Genomic DNA, 22,101 nt, shown 5'->3' with positions numbered 1-22,101 from the left:
TGGAAGAATAATGGCATATTGCTTGAATGTTTCCCAAGAGAATGTTTTCATGTGCTCCTTGTATATTTCAAACTCCAAATAGGAAGAAGAGTAATGGTGGCGATGGGTGGATTGGGTAGTGAATCTCCACTTTAAAGTCTTCGATCTTTGTTGCAGCAATTATGTAGTTACATGAGAAAATAAAGGATGTCTTTTCCTTGAACTGTCTCTGCAAGCCCAGAAGCTTAATAAATGCATACATGTTTAATATAGGGTAGTGATGTCCAGGAACAGTCACATGTGAGTTTACTACTAAGGTAGTAAGTGGAAACTTTGGGCTCAATCAGAGTAACAACTAGGTTATTGTGTTAAGTGTTGTGCGAGGTTCTTTCTATCTTGACTGCTCTCAGAAGTACATTGTCCTATTTCACACATAAGCAAACTGACAGTTTTTTTACTCAAGACTGCATGGCTGGGGACAGGGCTGGTGGAGCCTGGGTTTGGGGTTTGGACTCTGCTTTATTATGTCCCTTAGGCCGTTATTTCAGCCAGCATGCTGTGTTCTGTCTTGCCAAGAGCAGACTGTAAAGAACACCCTTTACAAAGAGTAGCCAGGAGGTCCTAATAAACACGGCACTGGGGTTTACTGCTAACCCTAATAAGGGACATCTCTCTCTCAGTCTCTCTCTCTCTCTCTTTTTCAGTTTCTCTTTGTCCTTAATTCTCCCTTCTTTTCTTCTGAAAAGGAAAAATAAAACTTAGAAGCACCAAGGATTAGGATGCCTGGTAATAATTGGTTTTCCCTGTAGAAATGCAGTGATAACATAGTAAAAATATGAGAAGCACCGCTCTATCCTGCTGTCGAGAAATGATCTTTTGATGCAAAGGAGTTACAAAACTCAAGGAAGCCAAGGGTGGAGGCTGCATATCCCGTAATCCTGAAAACATTGAATGCCAGCGAAGTATTACAGAATTGGCCATTGCCACGTTCCCGGGAACATTAGCGGGAATGTGTAATACAAGATTTTTGTGGAATGAGTCTCATGTTCGAAGAGCAGAGTGGAGAGCTCTGCACAAAACTGCTGAGAAGCAGCCAGAAAAGAGCTCATGAATGATTGAGCCCTGGCCAGGAGAAAAGGATATTTGGCACCTGACTTAATAGGATGCACTGTTATCCAACCGTTGGATGCATCCGCTGTTTTCAGGAGGAGGACTGTGGGACCTCGCTCGGGGTGATGACTGAGGAAGGAAGTTTTGTGTTTGAGCCCATGTGTTTCTCACCAGCAGTGTTCTTTTCTGCGGAATGGATGTTTCTGAGCACTAGTGTGAACATTTAATCAAATTAAATAAGCATTTCATCATCAAATGCAGTCAAGTTTTATTTTAAAATTTATTAACGCTGTCATTTTCGGCTGTTTTGTGTTCTTTTAACTCTTGAATTGCAAATGAGCTCCTTTGTCAGATGTTTGCATTTGGAAGGGGCTCTCACCACTGTTTGGCTTTATGGCTTGCTTTTCTTGTTTGCTTTATGTTATAAACGAATTTTGACTACCAATAAAAGTTTTAGGAATCCTATTTACATCTGAACAATGATTCAGCAACTTGAACCTCTTATTTTTTGCTGTGGAGTTGTCTAGTAAAAAGTTGATATGATTCCACTGGCTCTCATGGCTCAGATAAACTATACATTTATCTGTGTGTGTGTTTATATTTCTTTCTTCACTGCCTACACTTTTAGAACCCTGTTTATCAACCTCAATTACACCGGTGTATTTGGACATTCTCAGTTTTTTTTTTTTAAAGGAAAAACATAATTTCTATATGCTACCAGATGGGTGTGTTGGCTATAAGATAAAAATCCCAAAATACTTAACAGACCATCTGGTGTCTTGGTAGGGTTTAGTTGATTAAGTTCTTGCGAACTGATTTCCAGTCTCATCAGAGGTACCTCCTTTGGATTTTTATTTGTAAAAAGTTGTTTCTATTTTGTCCTATTGTTAATCTTTCTTTGGAACTTTCACCCAAACTATTGGTGATAGATGGTACCTGCCGTTTATTTATGTGCTCATGCAGTTACTGATTGACCAGTGATAGGGTGTCCTCAACAAACCTGATGAAGTTGGAGGATTAGGCTCAGTTCACGGCACACAGCTTTCTCCAGGAGATAGTAACTAGTCCAAATGGGAATTGCCCTTCCCTGGATTCATTGGCATTGAGCTTGAAGCTATGCAATTTCCAAGCATGTTTGTTGGAAGTTTTTTGGGTATGTGCATTGTACTTTAGCAGGTCACCTCTTGTGCATCTTGGGCAGTGTTAAAAGCTACAGACACGTTGTCCTGTGCAAGTCATACAAGAATTAAATACATGGCACTATACACTGGGGAGGGTATGTGCTCTGGTAAGTGCTGTGAATTGTGCAAGACTGTTGAATCTCAGATCTGTACCTCTGAAACAAATAATGCAATATATGTTAAGAAAAAAGAAGAAGAAGAAGAAGAAGAAGGTAGCAGGAGGGGAAGAATGAAGTGAGGGAAATTGGAGGGGTAGACGAACCATGAGAGACGATGGACTCTGAAAAACAAACTGAGGGTTCTAGAGGGGAGGGGGGTGGGAGGATGGGTTAGCCTGGTGATGGGTATTGAGGAGGGCACATTCTGCATGGAGCACTGGGTGTTATGCACAAACAATGAATCATGGAACACTACATCTAAAACTAATGATGTCATGTATGGGGATTAACGTAAGAATTAAATACATGGCACTATAATCCTCGCTTTGCCCGTGCACAGCCTGTTAGCCATTGGCAGAGCCGATCTTTAAGTCTGTCTGCGTCTGACTTTGCAGTTGGAATTTCCTCCACGGTGCAGCTCTGTGTTCCCAATGGGTGGCACACTTGCTAAGCCCCCTCTCTGTGCTACGGACAGTGCTAGGCTTAGGGAATCCTCAGAGGAACGAATGTTCCCCATCTCTGTCTTTCTGGAAATCTGCTCCTCTGGTACAAAACATTTTAAACACTGTTAATAATTTTTCTTCTCCTCTTATTTGTCTTTCGGATAGGCATTCGGGCTCCCCATAGTATGACTTTTATCATAATACTTTAAAGGAGGGTTTCTCAACTTCAGCACTGTTGATACTTGCAGGCCAAATGATTCTGTGTTGTGGGGGGTTGTCCTGTGCATTGTAGGATGTTTAGCAGCATCCCTGGTCTCTGCTGAGTGGATGCTACTAGCATTCCCGCCCCCAAGATGAGACATCCAAAAGTATCTTCAGACATTGCCGAAAATCCTCTGGGGGCAGATTCGCCCTCTTTGAAAACCACTCCTCTAAAGTAACTGCCAGCTTTTTGTCTTTGGGTAAAAGGCCAGAAGCCTATGTTTGCTGCTGCAGAAGTCTTCCTGTCAAAGGAGAGGAGATTTACAACACAACCACCCATGTCATGAAGGTGGGAATTATGTCAAGCAACAAATTTGTATTTATTGTAGAACATTTTATAAATACATGTAAGATGGGGAAGGGCAATTTTTCTTTAAGATTTTATTTATTTGACACAGAGAGAGAGAGAGAGCACAAGCAGGAGGAGCTGCAGAGGGAGAGGGAGGTGCAGGCTCCTCGCTAAGCAGAGAGCCTGGCGTGGAGCTCGATCCCAGGACCCTGGGATCATGACCTGAGCCGAAGGCAGACGCTTAAATGACTGAGCCACCCAGGCGCCCCCGGAAGGGCAATTTTTCAACAGTACTTATAAGCAAGAAAGGGAAGATCATTAAGAAAATCGTCTCGTAATCTAGAGATAATGCTGACTTGATATTTTGTTCTTCATTCTTACAGCTTTTGATTTATACATCTCATGTGTAGGAAAGACATAATACACATAGAGCGAGAGATAGATATATTGCCCATGATGTTTTACTTTTTCCCTTTATATTGTGAACATTTCCCAGTTTTTTTCATCCCCCTTCTCCAGCATGGTTCATAAGGGACAGTACTATCGTCTGCTATTCCTCATCTTTTTAGCAGCTGCAATAATAATCTTTAAGTAATGGAACAAGATCTATTTTTCTATAATTCTGATGTTAGACATTTATTTTGTTTTCAGGGTTTTTTTTTGTTGTTGTTGTTCCAAATAGTGCTTTGATTTATTCCCCAAGTATTTATTTATAATGTGCTGTGTGCCAAGCCTTCCTGTTTCAGGTACCCAGGGTAGAACAGATGCGCCGCACAGTGAAGTCATTGTACATATCTCTGCTTTGTCCTGTTGAGATTCACTGTGCTCTGCTGTTTTCTCATATGTATCGGCTCCCCCTCCAACCTCCTTTGCTCATCAGGACCACCTCTTCCGAGCGTAAAGACTTAGCCCCTATGAACGGAAAGCTCTAGAATCTGCTTGCCTGCGAGATTGGAATTAACCCTGGCTCAGGCTGCTTCCAGTTTCCTAGCAAAATCAGCGTGAGCCAGAATAGACTAGAAACAGCATGTGTGTGCTTTGTTAACTGGGGGAACTGTCAAAGAACATGTAAAGCTAATTGAGAATTTAACGTTACCCAGAATGTTGACTTAGTGCTGTCTTTCTTGTGCTGGTTTTCATGGCTGGCCTCATGCAAAGCCCGGTGCAGCTCAGGAGAGGCATTAGGAGGGTGTGAGATTTCGTGCCTTTCCTGAGTATTTGACCTTGGTGAATTACTTAATCTCTTTGGGCCTCAGTTTACTCTCATGCCTCCATAGAATTGTTGATAGAAGTGGATCAGCTGGGTGAGCAGCCTGTGGCTTAGGGTCTGGGGTGTGGCGCTTACTTAGGAGAATGGAGGCCTTTACACAGCCTTTTGAATCACTTTCTGAGTACCTATAATATGCCTACTGTATGCCAGAGACTTGACACGCGTTCGCAAGTCTTAGTGGTATGCGCAGGAGATAGATGGAGGTGGAATTCTGTCAGTTTTTCCTTCATTTATTTGGAGACTCCAATTTTAGGTGAATGTACCTTTATAATGTCTTTCTAGTCTGTTGACCATTCTGTCCTGGGTTCTTGTACTTGGCCCAGGATTTGCATGGTTTGAACTTCCTGCAAAGGAGGGTTTGTCCGTGCTTTCTTTTCTTTCTTTTTTTTAATTTATAAACATTTTACTTTAAAAATATCTATTTGTGTATAGGTTTTATACATACAAAATATATTTTTACAGTGTATTTGTATAATTTATGAAGAGAATAGGTATATATTAGAGGTATGGGTTCAGAAACATTTTACTGATGGATCCAAGGTCAAAAAAGCCTGCAGACCCCTGTGGCATCTAATTTAATTTTCTACTTAGTCAGCCAAACAGGAAAAACATTAAAAAAACATAGAAAAGGAAGATGTGAATTAGGAAAAGTGATTTTTATATTAGGTAACTGTTTTCCTATTCTTTATATTTTATTTCTTTAATAAGGTTATTTATTTTTATTAACATATAATGTATTATTTGTTTCAGGGGTACAGGTCTGTGATTCATCAGTCTTACACAATTCACAGCACTCACCATAGCACATGCCCTCCCCAATATCCATCACCCAGCCAACCCCTCTCTCCCACCCCACCCCCTACTCCAGGAACCCTCAGTTTGTTTCCTGAGATTAAGAGTCTCTTATGGTTTGTCTCATTCTGTGGTTTCGTCTTGTTTCATTTTTTCCCTCTCTTCCCCGATGAGCCTCTGTCTTGTTTCTCAAATTCCTCATAACAGTGAGATCATATGATAATTGTCTTTCTCTGATTGACTTATTTAGCTTAGCACAATACCCTCTTGTTCCATCCACGTTATTGCAAATGGTGAGATTTCATTTTTTGATGGCTGCGTAATATTCTATTGTATATATATATACCGCATCTTCTTTATCCATTCATCTGTTGATGGACATCTAGGCTTTTTCCATAGTTTGCCTATTGTGGACATTGCTGCTTTAAACACTGGGGTGCACCTGCCCCTTCGGATCACTACATTTGTATCTTTGGGATAAATACCCAGTAGTGCAATTGCTGGGTTGTAGGATAGCTCTTTCTTATCAGCTTGCTGAGATGTGGGCCAGAAGGGACCCTCTGTGTCTATTGAGTCATCCTACAGGCAGGGCAGTGGAGTCTCTGAGTCCCTTGCCATGTCTGTCCAGAGTTGCATGTGTGTCCAGTGTTGCCTCTCAATGACAGAAAATAGGTATTCACTCCTTACCCTGCTTCTCCTTAGTCATCGCTGTCTTCCCAGCAGTCAACCACATTTGCAAGTTGCACCTTTCATTTATTTGTTGACCTGTTCGTGGTCTTCCTTCACTCTGTAGATTGAGGTAAGATTGGCGAGGGCTGTATCACTTTTATTCATTCTTACACAGGCACACCTCATTTTATGGCTCTTTGCTTTCTGTCACTTTGCAGAGACTGTGTAGTTTTACAAATTGATGGTTGGTGGCCACCCTGTGTCCAGTAAGTCTATGGTGGGTGCCATGTTTCCAACAGCGTTTGTTCACTTTGTCTCTCGGTCACATTTTGGTAGTGTACAATCTAGGTATTCAACAAGTCTGTATGTTATGCTGTGCTCACCACAAGGCACAGCCACCATCTGTAATCAGTGATCTCTGATGTTACTCTTACAATTATTTTGGTGCACCATGAGCCCCGCCCATACAAGATGGTGAACTGCTCCACCTTCGGACTGTTCCTCCATCTCTTTCCCTCTCCTCGGGCCTCTCTATTCCCAGAGACACAGCAATATTGAAATTAGGCCCTTTACCCTACAATTAAGAACCCGACAATGACCTCTAAGTGTTCAAGTGAAAGGAACGTTTTCTTGTCTCTCATTTTTTAAAAAGATTTATTTATTTATTTTAGAGGGGGAGGGCCAGAAGGAGAGGGAGAGAGAGTCTTCAGCAGACTCCGCGGTGAGCATGGAGCCTGACGTAGGGCTTGATCTCACAACCCTGAGATCACGACCTGAACTGAAAGCAAGAGTCAGACACTTAACTGACTGTGCCATCCAGGTGCCCCTGCATGTCTCTTATTTTAAATCAAAAGCTAGAAATGATTAAGCTTAATGAGGATGGCATGTCAAAAGCCAAGATAGGTCAAAAGCTAGGCTTTTTGCACTCAGTAGCCAAGTTGTGAATGCAAAGGAAAAGTTCTTGAAGGAAATTAAAGATGCTACTCCAGTGCACACGAATGATAACAGCCTTGCTGATACGGAGAAGGTTTTAGCAGTCTGGATACATGATCAAACCAGCCACAACATTCCCTTTAGTCAAAGCCTAATCCAGAGCAAGGCCTTAACTCTCTTCAGTTCTGTGAAGGCTGAGACAGGTGGGGAAGCTGCAGAAGAAAAGTTTGAAGCTAGCAGACGTTGGTTCATGAAGTTTAAGGAAAGAAGCTGTTTCTGTATCATGAAAGTGCAAGATGAAGCAGCAGGTGCTGATATAGAAGCTGCAACGAGTGATCCAGAAGATCTAGCTCAGATAATTAATATAGGTGTGCCTACAGTAAGCCATTTTCTCTTTGAAGAAGATGCCATTTAGGACTTTCATAGCTAGAGAGGAGAAGTCAATGCCTGGCTTCAAAGCTCCAGAAAACAGGCTGACTTCTTATCAGGGGCTAATGCAGCTGCTGACTTTAAGTTGAAGTCAGTGCTCATTTACCATTCTGAAAGTCCTAGGGCCTTTAAGAATTATGCTAAGTCTGGGGCGCCTGGGTGGCTCAGTTGGTTAAGCGACTGCCTTCGGCTCAGGTCATGATCCTGGAGTCCCAGGATCGAGTCCCGCATCGGGCTCCCTGCTCGGCAGGGAGTCTGCTTCTCCCTCTGACCCTCCTCCCTCTCATGTGCTCTCTCTCATTCTCTCTCTCTCTCAAATAAATAAGTAAAATCTTAAAAAAAAAAAGAATTATGCTAAGTCTACTCTGTCTGTGCTTTGTATGTGAAACAAAAAAGCCTGGATGACAGCACATTGGTTTATGACATAATTTACCAAATATTTTAAGCTCATTGTTGAGACCTGCTTAGAAAAAAAAGATTCCTTTCAAAATATTACTGCTTATTGACAATACATTTGATCATCGAAGAGCTGTGAAAGAGATGTACACAAGATAAATGCTGTTTTCATGCCTGCAAATGCAGCATCCATTCTGCAGCCCGTGGATCAAGGTGTAATTTTGACTTTCAAGTCTTGTTACTTAAGAAATAGGGGGCACCTGGCTGGCTCCCGAGTGACTCAGTAGAGCATGGGACTCTTGATCTTTTTTTTTTTTTATTTTAAAGATTTTATTTATTTGAGAGAGAGAGCATGAGAGGGGGGAGGGTCGGGAGGGTCAGAGGGAGAAGCAGACTCCCCGCGGAGCAGGGAGCCCGAGGCGGGACTCGATCCTGGGACTCCAGGATCATGACCTGAGCCGAAGGCAGTCGCTTAACCAACTGAGCCACCCAGGCGCCCGGGACTCTTGATCTTGATGTCATGAGTTCAAGCCCCATGTTGGGTGTGGAGACTACTTAAAAAATATATATATGTATATATATATATATTTCTAAGGCTCTAGCTGCCATAGAGAGTGATTCCTCTGATCGATTTGGGTGAAGTAAATTGAAAACCTTCTGGAAAAGATTCACCATCTACAGGTCATTAAGAACATTTATGATTTAATGAAAAGAGGTCAAAATATCAACATGAACAGGAGTTTGGAAGAAATTGATTCCAACCCTCATGGATGACTTTGAGGGGTTCAAGACTGTGAAGGGAGTCACTGAGGATGAGGTGGAAAAAAGAGAACCAGAAAAGAGTGGGACCTGAAGATGGAAGTGAATTGCTGCAATCTGATGATAAAACTTTAGCAGACGAGGAGGTACTTCTTTTTTTTAATTTATTTATATTCTTATGTTAATCCCCATACATTACATCATTAGTTTTAGATGAAGTGTTCCATGATTCATTGTTTGTGCATAACACCCAGTGAGTGCTCCATGCAGAATGTGCCCTCCTCCATACCCACCACCAGGCTAACCCATCCTCCCACCCCCTCCCCTCCAGAACCCTGTTTGTTTTTCAGAGTCCATCGTCTCTCATGGTTCGTCTACCCCTCCGATTTCCCCCGCTTCATTCTCCCCCTACCGCTACCTTCTTCTTCTTTTTTTTTTCTTAACATATATTGCATTATTTGTTTCAGAGGTACAGATCTGAGATTCAACAGTCTTGCACAACTCACAGCGCTTACCAGAGCACATATCCTCCCCAGTGTCTATCACCCAGTCACCCCATCCCTCCTACCCCACCCCCCACTCCAGCAACCCTCAGTTTGTTTCCTACAATTAAGAATTCCTCATATCAGTGAGATCATATGATACATATCTTTCTCTGTTTGACTTATTTCACTCAACATAATACCCTCCAGTTCCATCACGTCATTGCAAATGGCAAGATCTCATTCCTTTTGATGGCTGCATAATATTCCCTTGTATATATATACCACCTCTTCTTTATCCATTCATCTGTCGATGGACATCTTGGCTCTTTCCACAGTTTGGCTATTGTGGACATTGCTGCTATAAACATCGGGGTGCACGTACCCCTTCGGATCCCTACTTTTGTATCTTTGGGGTAAATACCCAGTAGTGCAATTGCTGGATCATATGGTAGCTCTATTTTCAACTTTTTGAGGAACCTCCATACAGTTTTCCAGAGTGGCTACACCAGCTTGCATTCCCACCAACAGTGTAGGAGGGTTCCCCTTTCTCCACATCCCCGCCAACATCTGTCGTTTCCTGACTTGTTAATTTTAGCCATTCTGACTGGTGTGAGGTGGTATCTCATTGAGGTTTTGATTTGGATTTCCCTGATGCTGAGCGATATTGAGCACTTTTTCATGTGTCTGTTGGCCATTTGGATGTCTTCTTTGGAAAAATGTCTGTTCATGTCTTCTGCCCATTTCTTGATTGGATTCTTTGTTCTTTGGGTGTTGAGTTTGATAAGTTCTTTATAGATTTTGGACACTAGCCCTTTATCTGATATGTCATTTGCAAATATCTTCTCCCATTCTGTCGGTTGTCTTTTGGTTTTGTTGACTGTTTCCTTTGCTTTGCAAAAGCTTTTTATCTTGATGAAGTCCCAAGAGTTCATTTTTGCCCTTGCTTCCCTTGCCTTTGGCGATGTTTCTAGGAAGAAGTTGCTTCGGCTGAGGTCAAAGAGGTTGCTGCCTGTGTTCTCCTTTAGGATTTGGATGGACTCCTGTCTCACATTGAGGTCTTTCAACCATTTGGAGTCTATTTTTGTGTGTGGTGTAAGGAAATGGTCCAGTTTCATTCTTCTGCATGTGGCTGTCCAATTTTCCCAACACCATTTGTTGAAGAGACTGTCTTTGTTCCATTGGACATTCTTTCCTGCTTTGTCAAAGATGAGTTGACCATAGAGTTGAGGGTCCATTTCTGGGCTCTCTATTCTGTTCCATTGATCTAGGTGTCTGTTTTTGTGCCAGTACCATGCTGTCTTGATGATGACAGCTTAGTAATAGAGCTGGAAGTCCGGAATTGTGATGCCGCCAGCTTTGCTTTTCTTTTTCAACATTCCTCTGGCTATGCGGGGTCTTTTCTGGTTCCATACAAATTTTAGGATCATTTGTTCCATTTCTTTGAAAAAAGTGGATGGTATTTTGATGGGGATTGCATTGAATGTGTAGATTGCTCTAGGTAGCATTGACATCTTCACAATATTTGTTCTTCCAATCCATGAGCATGGAACGTTTTTCCATTTCTTTGTGTCTTCCTCAATTTCTTTCATGAGTATTTTATAGTTTTCTGAGTACAGATCCTTTGTCTCTTTGGTTAGATTTATTCCTAGGTATCTTATGGTTTTGGGTGCAATTGTAAATGGGATCGACTCCTTAATTTCTCTTTCTTCTGTCTTGTTGTTGGTGTATAGGAATGCCACTGACTTCTGTGCATTGATTTTATATCCTGCCACTTGACTGAATTCCTGTATGAGTTCTAGCAGTTTTGGGGTGGAGTCTTTTGGGTTTTCCACATAAAGTATCCTATCATCTGCAAAGAGTGAGAGTTTGACTTCTTCTTTGCCGATTTGGATGCCTTTGATTTCTTTTTGTTGTCTGATTGCTGTGGCTAGGACTTCCAATACTATGTTGAATAGCAGTGGTGATAGTGGACATCCCTGCCGCATTCCTGACCTTAGGGGGAAAGCTCTCAGTTTTTCCCCATTGAGAATGAGATTCGCTGTAGGTTTTTCATAGATGGCTTTTATGATATTGAGGTATGTCCCCTCTATGCCTATACTCTGAAGAGTTTTGATCAAGAAAGGATGCTGTATGGGCGCCTGGGTGGCTCAGTTGGTTAAGCGACTGCCTTCGGCTCAGGTCATGATCCTGGAGTCCCGGGATCGAGTCCCACATCGGGCTCCCTGCTCCGCGGGGAGTCTGCTTCTCCCTCTGACACTCCCCCCTCTCATGCTCTCTATCTCATTCTCTCTCTCAAATAAATAAATAAAATCTTAAAAAAAAAAAAAAGAAAGGATGCTGTACTTTGTCAAAAGCTTTTTCTGCATCTATTGAGAGGATCATATGATTCTTGTTCTTTCTTTTGTTAATGTATTGTATCACATTGATTGATTTGCGGATGTTGAACCAACCTTGCAGCCCAGGGATAAATCCCACTTGGTCATGTTGAATAATCCTTTTAATGTACTGAGGAGGTACTTCTTATGGATGAGTGAAGAAAGTGGTTTCTTGAGATGGAATCTACTTCTGGTGAGGATGCTGTGATGATTGTTGAAATGACACAAAGGATTTAGAGTATTATATAAGCTTAGTTGGTAAAGCAGCGGCAGGGTTTGAGAGGACCGACTACGGTTTTGAAAGAAGTTCTACTGTGGATAAAATGTTCATCAAACAGCATCACATGCTATAGAGAAATCTTTGGTGAAAGGAAGAGTCAATCAATGCAGCAACCTTATTATTTTAAGGTTATTTTATCTTGTTATTTTAAAAAATTGCCACAGTCACCCCAGCTTTCAGCAACCACCACCCTGATCAATCAGCAGACATCACCGTCGAGCAAGACCCTGCACCAGCAAAAGGATTACAACTTGCTGCAAGTTCATATTTTTTAGCAATCAAATATGTTTTTAGATAAGGTGTAAATACATTGTTCGCTTAGACGTGATGCTATTGCCCACTTACAGCACTACAGTACCAGTGGAAACATAATTTTTATATGTGCTGGGTAATCAAAGAATTAATTTGGTTCACTTTATTGTGGTTTTTGCTTTATTGCAGTGGTGTAGAATGGAACACGCCATATGGCTGAGGTAGGCCTGTATTACATGTTCCTAGAGCAGTGGTTGGCGTGTGGTAGGTGCTTAAAAATACAGATTGAATGAATATTGTTATTGAAACAACTTAGTTAAGGGGCATCTGGGTGGCTCAGTCGGGTAAGCGTCTGCCTTCGGCTCAGGTCAGGATCTCGGGGTCCTGGGATTGAGCCCCGCATTGGGCTCCCTGATCAGCAAGGAGTCTGCTTCTCCCTCTCCCTCTGCCCCTCTCCCCACTCGTGAGCATTCTCTCTCTCAAATAAATAAATAAATAATCTTAAAAAAAAAAGAAGGAAACATCTTAGTCAAGAAGGAATGTCAGTTATACTCAGTTTTTCTTAAGGGTATATTCAGGTTGATCTGTGCTAATTCATGGTTACACAGTTTGGCCATTTCACTCTTGAGTGTTGATGTCATCTTTTACATGGAAGGGTTTCCTTTCTTTTGAGTTTTTGTGTTCCTGAGTATCCCTCACCTGATGCAAAAGATGAGGTGACACAGAATTGACCTAGTCTCAGGGATTAGCAAGGGTAGAATTGAAATGCTTCTACAGTGCCCAGTTTACATGTGAATCATTAAGAGCTGACTGTTCCACAAGGTAGAGGATGGCTTGGCTGGATCATGTTCAGAATTCTTGACTATTGAAGACATTTTCCTTTATTTCTTGATCTTTGCTTTCTGGTTTCATAGCCTTTACCTTGTTTTTGCTTTTTTTTGCTATTGTAAAGTGTTTTCCCCAGATACTATTTACAACCCACTGTATGCTTAGGAACCCAGGCTAGAACAGTGAACAAAGGGGCACCTGGGTGGCTTAGTCGGTTGGGCTTCTGCCTTCAGCTGAGGTCATCATCCTGGGGGGCCTGGGATTGAGTCTCATGTTGGGCTCCCTGCTAAGCGGGAGTCTGCTTCTCCCTCTGCCCCTCTCCTTGCTCGTGCTGCCACCCCCTTCTCTCTCTCTCTCTCTCTCTCCCTCAAACAGATAAATAAAATCTTAAAAAAAAAACACCTCCATCATGTCAATAAAGGAGCATTTATTCTTAAAAAAAAAAAAAAAAGAACAGCAGTGAATAAGACATTCCTGCCCTGGTGAAGCTTACATGCTTGCAGCTAAATCATTGCATGTATCTTTGTTTTTTTTTTCTTTTGGGGGGGGGTGGGATTCGTTGTGCCCTAGTGGTTTTTTGTTTGTTTGTTTGTTTTTGATTTGTTTGTTTTGAGAGAGAGAGAGAGTGTGAGCCAGCTTGGGGGGGAGCGGCAGGGGGAGAGGAGAGAGAGAATCCCAAGCAGACTCCCCCCTGGGTATGGAGCCCATTGCGTTGGTGGATCCCATGACCCATGAGAGCATGACCTGAGCCGAAATCAAGACACGATGCTCAACCGATGGAGCAACCCAGGCGCCCTGCCCTAGGATTCTTTGAATGTGCTGTTCCCCAGCCCTCCAACTCTCTTAGCTCAAAATGGAATCATTTGATTAAAAATGAAATGAATACAGGAGGCTTTCTAGCAGTTATTCACAGTGAGCTGTTGGATTTTCCTTCTCAAAGAGTGCCGTTCACGTGGCTGCTGAGCACTGTGCCGTCCTCCCTGTCCTTAGGTGGATCGATAGCAGGCATCAGAAGGGAATAGGCCCGTGCTGTGCTTGTCGAGAAGTGGGCTGCCGAGCAGCTGGGGTCCACTTGGCTGTTGGTGATGTGAGAGCACACTTGAACCGTGGTTACTGTGCTTGCCTGGGCACGCACACCGGGTACTCACCCCATGGGCAGACAGCTCTGTGAAGAAGACGTCTGGGAAGTGTAAGAGCTCCAGGCCCCAGGATGGGAGGGAAAGAGGACCTAACTTTCAGGAACTGCAAACACTGCCAGAATAGGAATGTTCTAGCCTGGACCAAGCAGGTACCAATGGCTGTAGGTTTGGGGCTGGTCACATTGCACTTGGACTTTGTGAATCCAGATGTCACGATGAGAGGGTGTCCCAAGAGAGTGACTAGGTGAGATCCTAGGAGTGGGCACAGGGTTATTTTAGGAGGCACTGTATCGTCGTGACTAAGAGTCATGACTAAGAGCTTGGATAGGCCCTCCAGCCAAGAAGCTAGCTCTGCCATTAACTATTTTGTGTGACTTTGGCCAAGTTGGATGACAATATGAGCTCATTTCTCCATCTTCAAAATGAGTCAGATGCCTACCTTAGTCCCCTCCCCCACCCATCACATGTATGCTTTCAAATTTTGTTTTCTTTTTATCACTTATCACTGAGGTAAGGGTTTGTTTTATTGTTTATTTCCTCAACTAGGATGCTGTTACTTTGAGAGTCAGAGGTTTGATTCTTTTTTTTTTTTTCACTATTTTATTCCAGCAGCCAGCACCTAATAGATGAAATATTTGTAGAATGAAAGAATGAGTTTACCGGAGTCTGTGTACTGGAGTCTCCTGGTCATTATCTTGTGCTTTCTGGCCCATATTTCTTTGCTGCAGCCTGGAAAATATCATCTCTAATTAAGAACTCAGTATATGTTTTAGACCTCATGGATTCTGCCCATCATGCCCTTGGCACTTGACTTTTGAGTCTGTTTTCAGACCAAGAATGAGACACTTGTTCCCATGGCTTGCTTTGGAGTATGTCTGGGAATTGCTGCTGACAGCCTTCTACTAGGGAGCATGAGCTCTGCTGTGTTTTCTCCTGCCCCTACCCCTGTTCCTTGTTCCCCTTTCTCTGATGGTGCCCGAGGCCGGACAGGGGCACCCGGGGGCTCCTGCAGCCTTAAAGACTTGCTGATCCCTGCTTTTAAGGGTCCTGAGCTATGGCCTGATGAACATCAAAGACAGAAGGCTGGTTGTTTTTATTTTTTTAGTTCCACAGCTGTCAGTTTGATTAGATGTTCTCAGGGCTTCATAGAGGCATATAAAATGTATGTTTGCTTTCATCGACAAAGGCTATGATTGTGCAAGTCCAAACAGCGCCACTCAGTTCAGTATTTTCTAGTTCAATTTTCGGTAGCTCTTGACGGACTCTATTCTGCTTCATTGGAGAGGAAGATGGTTTGATGGTGCCGTGTATGTTCTTTAAGTGAAAAAGCCTTTGCAGATAGTTTCTCCAGGCAGTAGGATGTAGCAGGAAAGACAGCTAAAAAAATGGGAGTCTGAATTCTGATTTTGATCACTCACTACCCAAAAAAGCTTAGTCAGATACTTTTTTTTTTTTTAAACCTTGAGCATCAAGTTCTTCCTCTATCCAAAAGTAGATTAGATTCAATGTGGTATGCACAGTAGATTTAATTTTGAATGTCATGGGTGATTCATAGATTGAGACTGCTTGGATCACTGTGTTGAGGAGGATTTGAAGTTGTGTCTAGGCTCATTGGCAAAGTGTCACGATTGACATGATTTTCGGTAGTCTGTTTACCTAAACCAAACGATACTATTTTTCATTCCTGGATGGAATGTAAAGTTTCCTTTAAAAATAAGTTAGTTTAATTGAAAGAACTGAGTTTGTTTTTTAAAATAAGAGTAAATTCGTGTATAGAGAGCATGGCTCGGATATGGCAGAAACCATGAACATACTATGAGAAAGAATGAAATTCTGGAAACGTGAAGCCTATGAATGTTAACTTGTCTGACAGGATCGTTTTGGGGATTTTCGTGCAGGTGGAAGTTCAGTGTGATTTCTAAAGGCAGTGCGGAGGTACTGAGTTGTGTTAAGCTTCTTTTTTGGACTGGGAGGTAGATCTGAACCCAAAGCCTGCCCATGTACTCTTGGAGAGAGGCTTTCGGTGCAGGAGTGAGCAGCAGTATAGAATGTAGAATAGAGGGGCGCCTGGGTGGCTCAGTCGTTGGGTGTCTGCCTTCGGCTCATGTCATGGTCCCAGGGTCCTGGGATCGAGCCCCGCATCGGGCTCCCTGCTCCGCGGGAAGCCTGCTCCTCCCTCTCCCACTCCCCCTGCTTGTGTTCCCTCTCTCGCTGTGTCTCTCTCTGTCAAATAAATAAATAAAATCTTAAAAAAAAAAAAAAAAGAATGTAGAGTAAAGTAGAACCTGTACTCTGAACCTGGATTGCCTAATGTTTACATAACTAGGGGGAGGAGCTTCAGTTCCTCTTCATTAAAATTGGGGCAGGAGTCATACCTGCTTCATGGTGTTGGTAGGAAGATTTTAAATGGGTCCATTCAGGGGAGCCTCTAGAGCAGCGTCTGGTGTAGTACAACACAGAATTCACGTGTTGATGATAATGATAATTATTGGACACAGGGAACCTTAAACAGTTCATTAAACATATTTGAGTATTTCCCTCTTCATTTTAAAAAAAGAGCTAGCTGGCCTTACTGATTGCAGATACTACTCAAGTCTGAAGTCTTATTATTTTTATGAAAGTTTGCCCTTTTTTTTTTTTTTTTAAAAAAAGGAAGTTATTTCTGGATGGAGGAGTAGCAAATCTTGACTTTGGTGAATATCTTATTTCCCCCCTAGTTTCTATATATTCTTTCTTGTGCTTGTGTATATCTTATTTATCTGGCTGCCCGAGGCAGTTTAGAATATGTAAGCGTTTATGCAACTGAATATTTCTTAGAATTATGGCATCTTTGGTGAATGACTTTTTCTAGTATCATGCTATAAATACCAGAAACACTAGAAATTAAAGAATGAGTTTATTTCATTTTTGTTTATAAATCCAACCCCTTGTATTTTCCGGTGGATGGAGTACTTTGTTTTAAAACTACCTTGCTTTTGTTCCCCCTGCAGAGTGAATAAGCGTAGATACTCATTTGTGCATAGATATTAACATTTTTATGTAAAGACTGCAGCCCTAGATGCATAAAATCCCAGTACCTATGAGCTAGTTTTGGAAATGTGATTTTGGAAAAGAGAATACTGATTTAAGAACACAGGTTTGTCAAAACAAAACAAACAAAACAAAACACCAGTCTCTTAGTTTCTTTCCAAATATTGATAATTTAAATTTTAATAAGCACCAGGCCTAACGCCTCATCAAGTATGGTTTTCTTTTCTTACAATCATACACACTTTGGTGTAGCTCACCTAGATCTGGGGAGCAGACCAACCACTCTCCTCCTCCAGGGGGGCCCTGGAGCGGCCCCCAGGGGAGGGAACCCTGAAAGAAGGGCAAGAGTTGCCCCAGGGGAAAAGCTAGGATCTCCTGGTACTGGCCCCTCCCTCGCCAAGTTCCCGAGGGTTAGGCTGTTCCGCTGTGACAGGACCAATCCTGAGTGACCCCGAGGGCTCACACAGGTCGGCCAAGGAAGTACTTGGTCTCTACCAAGTGGGTGGAGCCGTTCCAAGCCCAGGTGGACTCCCTGTACCTTGTCCTTGGCGAGTTTCAGCACCAGAAGGATGAGGCCTCCGTGGGCAAGGCCTGGATGCTTACTTGTGTGGAAGGAGTGAATCGACCCTCGTTCAAACAAGCCACCCGGGAGCAAAGGATGTACCAGCAAGAGGGGACAGCAGTTTGTAGGAAATGGCGGTTCCTGGCAATCATCCCCACCCCCCCCCCCGCCCCCTGAACCCTGCAACCTGCCTGGGGCCAAGCCAACTGGAGATGCAAGAGCCACTGCAGAGAAGATGCCGGTCCTTCCCTGGAGTCCTAGCCTTTGTCTGAAGCCGAGAGAAGAGGGGAGAAGTTGTTTACTTGGATTGTCCCAAAGAGACACCCTCCCACCAGGAGACTGTGGGAAGCCTGCCTCTGGGGCTCTGGGGGCTCTGCCTGAGTGACAATATGGAGGGTTCTGGAAGGTTCTTGTGAATAAAGGCCCCAGTGGGTGAAACCTTGGGGGAAGAAAAAGAAACCATCTAAACTTCCCTTCTGGGCGCCTGGGTGGCTCAGTTGGTTAAGCGACTGCCTTCAGCTCAGGTCATGATCCTGGAGTCCCGGGATCGAGTCCCGCATCGGGCTCCCTGCTCAGCAGGGAGTCTGCTTCTCCCACTGACCCTCCCCCCTCTCATGCTCTCTCTATCTCATTCTCTCTCAAATAAATGAATAAAATCTTTAAAAAAAAAAAAATTAAACTTCCCTTCTGTGTCTAGATTTGCAGTTAATAAACCTGAGCTCTCTTTCCTCCTATCTTGAACGGGACTATAAAGTAACAGTCATCTTAAAGTATACCCACAAATTCTTTATTTTTTTATTTTTTTAAAGATTTTATTTATTTATTTGAGAGAGAGAGAATGAGAGAGAGCGAGTACATGAGAGGGGGGAGGGTCAGAGGGAGAAGCAGACTCCCTGCCAAGCAGGGAGCCCGATGCGGGACTCGATCCCGGGACTCCAGGCTCATGACCGGAGCCGAAGGCAGTCGCTTAACCAACTGAGCCACCCAGGCGCCCCTACCCACAAATTCTTTGATGCTCCTTCTTTCAGGAGCTGGAGCTGCTGATAGAGCTCATTTATTGAGCATGGGCTGGACTCAGTGACTAATTTCTAATGGACAGAATAAGATTAAAGTGATAGTGACTTAAGCAAGTAGGTTTCTGAAGAGACTTCCTCCCTTGGGTCACTCAGTGTGGGGGAAGCCACCTATCATGGTGTAAGGATGCTCAAGCAGCCCCCAGGAGAGGCCCACATGGTGAGGAGCGGAGGCCTTCTACTGAAAGCCATGTGAGTGAGCTTGCAAGTGTATCTTCCATCCCGAGTCAGATACTCGGATGACTATAGCCCATCTGATAACATTGAGGGAAGCCTCTGGAGGGAGAGAATTCATGGCTCAACTGCTCTGGAATCCTTGACCCACAGAAACTATGAGATAGTCAATGGTTGTTGTTAGAAGCAGCTATGTTATGGGATAATTTATTATACAGTAGTAGATAGCTAATAAATAGGAGCAATTACTCATCACTGAATCCCGAAGCAAATTCCTCTGCTTGGCATACCCTTTGAATCGGGACCAACAATGGTGGACACCCTGGGAAAGGTCTTTTTAGGAGCGGAAAGGGGAATGTTGTGGGATTAGAATTGGTACTTTGCATGCATAAGGAAGATCTGTTAACAGTAGCAATTTTTCAAGACCTCCCACCTAACACTTCTTGATGGTGACCTGGTTCCTATGACTGTCAGTGTGCAGGAGGAGTGCAGGTGGGCAAGGGAGGGCAAAGCAGGTGCTGCAGGTGTGCAATACAGAAATCGGCTTCTGATTAATCTCCCAAGTCTGTTGTGACCCATTTACTTAGTTTTCAGAACCATTGGAAAGAGCTAGGACGTGAAATCTGGCTTCGCCACTTAGAAGACAAAGGCCAGGATATGTCATTCCCTTCTGAAGGTGTTGTAGAACACGGAAGGTTTTCAGTCGATGTTTGTTGAGTGAATGAATGAGCATCATCTTGTGATTTGTGAGCAGATGACAATCTTTTTTGAGTCTCAATATCCTGTTCTCTATAATGGGGATGAATAACGCCTATCTTACAGAGTTACTGTAAGGGCTGGAGATCATAAATATCCTAAATTGCCTGGCCTAGAGGAGATGGGCACGTATTTTGTGAAATCCTCCAAGAGTGAATGTGAGGTTTGGTCATGTTCTTTCTGTTTTGGTGGAATTAGTCTTGGTAATTCATTTCTTTCAGTTCTTGGTGATGAATTCAGAAAGTGGACTGTTGGAGTTGGCTTCAGGTCTGCATCATATTAAGTGGAATATCTTAAGTGGAATATATTAAGTTCCCGCTCCGCGTGTTCTTTGTAGTCTAGCTGATGTCACTCTCCTCTCCTTTCTAAGAAGTTAATGTTGCAGCTGTGAGTTGCAGTTACCCAGCAGGAAGCCCTGTTCCTGGGACTCCCTGGGGTGGCCTTGAGCGGAGAGCTCTGGATACTGATGGACCATCATCACTCCTCATCTGTCTTCTTCTGTTCAAGAGCACCTCTACATAATTTCTTTCACTAAGATTGTTCAGTGACCTAGTATAAATCCATATATTCAATAAAAACAGTGCTGCCTTTGTGTGGTAAATAATACTTAGCAGTGATAGTTTGGGGGTTAAAAAAGGCATAATGGGAAGATACTGAGTAGGAATTTTCTGTCTGAAGGGTTATATGAAGTTTAACCAATTGGGTGTACCCTACTTGTGTGTGTGTTTGGTACTTCTAACAAGTGGAGTTTTCTGAGAAATCTTAGTGCTACTATCAATATCACTCCTGTTTGAGTGGGAACTCTGATGGGGAAATTCAGATTTAATGTCCGTTTTTGTTCTGTTCTGTTTTGTATTGCTGCACTGTGGTTGAGGGTGGAATTGTGAAGAAAGGAAATCCTGTGTAGCAGGTGGGGGTAGTGATCTTGATCATGTGAATTCCTACCTTTTTTTTTTTCAAGATTTTATTTATTTATTTGAGTGAGAGAGAATGAGAGATAGCACGAGAGGGAAGAGGGTCAGAAGGAGAAGCAGACTCCCTGCTGAGCAGGGAGCCCGATGTGGGACTCGATCCCGGGACTCCAGGATCATGACCTGAGCTGAAGGCAGTCGCTTAACCAACTGAGCCACCCAGGCGCCCCGAATTCCTACCTTTCTACCATACAGAACTTGAGACCTAGAAGAGGTACAAAATGGGGATCCAAAAAATACATTGTCTGGCCTTCTGCAATACTTGCCTATATATGTTTATGTATGTAAATGAAAGATTTTATTTTTCCAAAACTGAAATGTGCAGATGAAGCTCCTTCAGTGGAAAATTTACATGTGAATTTGAGAAGTCCTGCAATTGGAAAGGACTAGAAATCTGGCTCTTGGAGACTTACTTTTTTTTTTTTTTTGCCATACGAAATGGCTAATTACACTGGGAACCAGAGAAAGGTAGCTGTGGCATCTTACTTGGTAAATAAAGAATGATGTTAACCTCTCCAGAATGCTGGTGGCTATTGCATTTGGGCAGAAAATCCTATAAAGGAGAAAGAGCTGCAAAGTGTAATAAACTCCCAGGTGCTCAATAAAACCCCTGTTCCTCTTAGGCTGGCTGGTCAAGATCAAGGGCCCTGCTGCAGAGCTGCGGAAGGCTCCTTACCAGTGGGAAGGTGATGAGATTTCTCCTCCCTTGCTATCCGTCTGAATTACTTCTGGGCTTGATGGAGACAGGGACTCGCTTTTGATAGCAGTTCAGGACTTTGGATATCTTATTTCCCTTAAGTTAAACCCACCAGTCTTCGTCTGCCAAATAATTTCCACTTCTGGGGAGGGTGTGTGGTAACCCTGACAAGCTTGTGTTCAATTCTCCGCTGATCCTTTGAGGCCTTGGGACCTGGAGCAAGTGGCTGAGCCTCTGTACCATCTTTTCCTGGGTGAGCCAGTGGGCCAGAGGAAAACCAGCTTTGCAGAGGTGTCAGGGAGCTGAAATCCAATGATATACACAGTGTACCTGGCTGGTGGTTTTCCAGTTACTGGTTTTCTCTAAGTTTAAGGCAGTCAGCACAACCTCACCGCTTCTGCTGTTTTGGACTGAATAATTCTTTGTTGTGGGGTCTCTCTTGAGCACTATGGGGTGTTTAGCAGCATCCCTGATGCTACTAGCCTCCCCCTTACCCCCCTACCTGTGATACCAAGGATACCTCCAGACACAGTTGCTCCCTGACCACTGATAAAAAGGTACTTAAAGCCTAATGTTAGATTTTTCCTTTGATCGAAAATGGTGTTGAATAGTATGTGGAATGAAGGAATGACTTCAATTTAATATTATCTCTGATACAATAAAAATATTACATCATGATAGTGTCTTTCCCTCCTTTTTTTTTTTACTCATTCATTGAATTGGTGATTTAAAAGTGCTTTTAAAATTTAAGCTGAGTCATGAGACGCCTGGGTGGCTCAGTCAATTGAGCGGCTGACTCTTGACTTGGGC

At 43.1% G+C, this 22,101-nt stretch overlaps 1 protein-coding gene across 5 annotated transcripts in view; it reads left to right on the top strand.

Moving 5' to 3' along the window:
* PTPRG (protein tyrosine phosphatase receptor type G) overlaps positions 1 to 22,101 on the top strand; it is a 708,308-nt gene that overhangs the window by 84,543 nt on the left and 601,664 nt on the right. The gene's annotated exons all lie outside the window — the stretch shown is intronic.

This window comes from Mirounga angustirostris, unplaced genomic scaffold (genome assembly GCF_029215605.1).
Source record: "Mirounga angustirostris isolate CCGP_5_RB_7025 unplaced genomic scaffold, mMirAng1.0.hap1 SCAF_1, whole genome shotgun sequence".
NCBI classification, from domain to species: domain Eukaryota; kingdom Metazoa; phylum Chordata; class Mammalia; order Carnivora; family Phocidae; genus Mirounga; species Mirounga angustirostris.
Note: the sequence above shows the minus strand (reverse complement) of the source record. Positions and strands in the feature narration are given on the sequence as shown.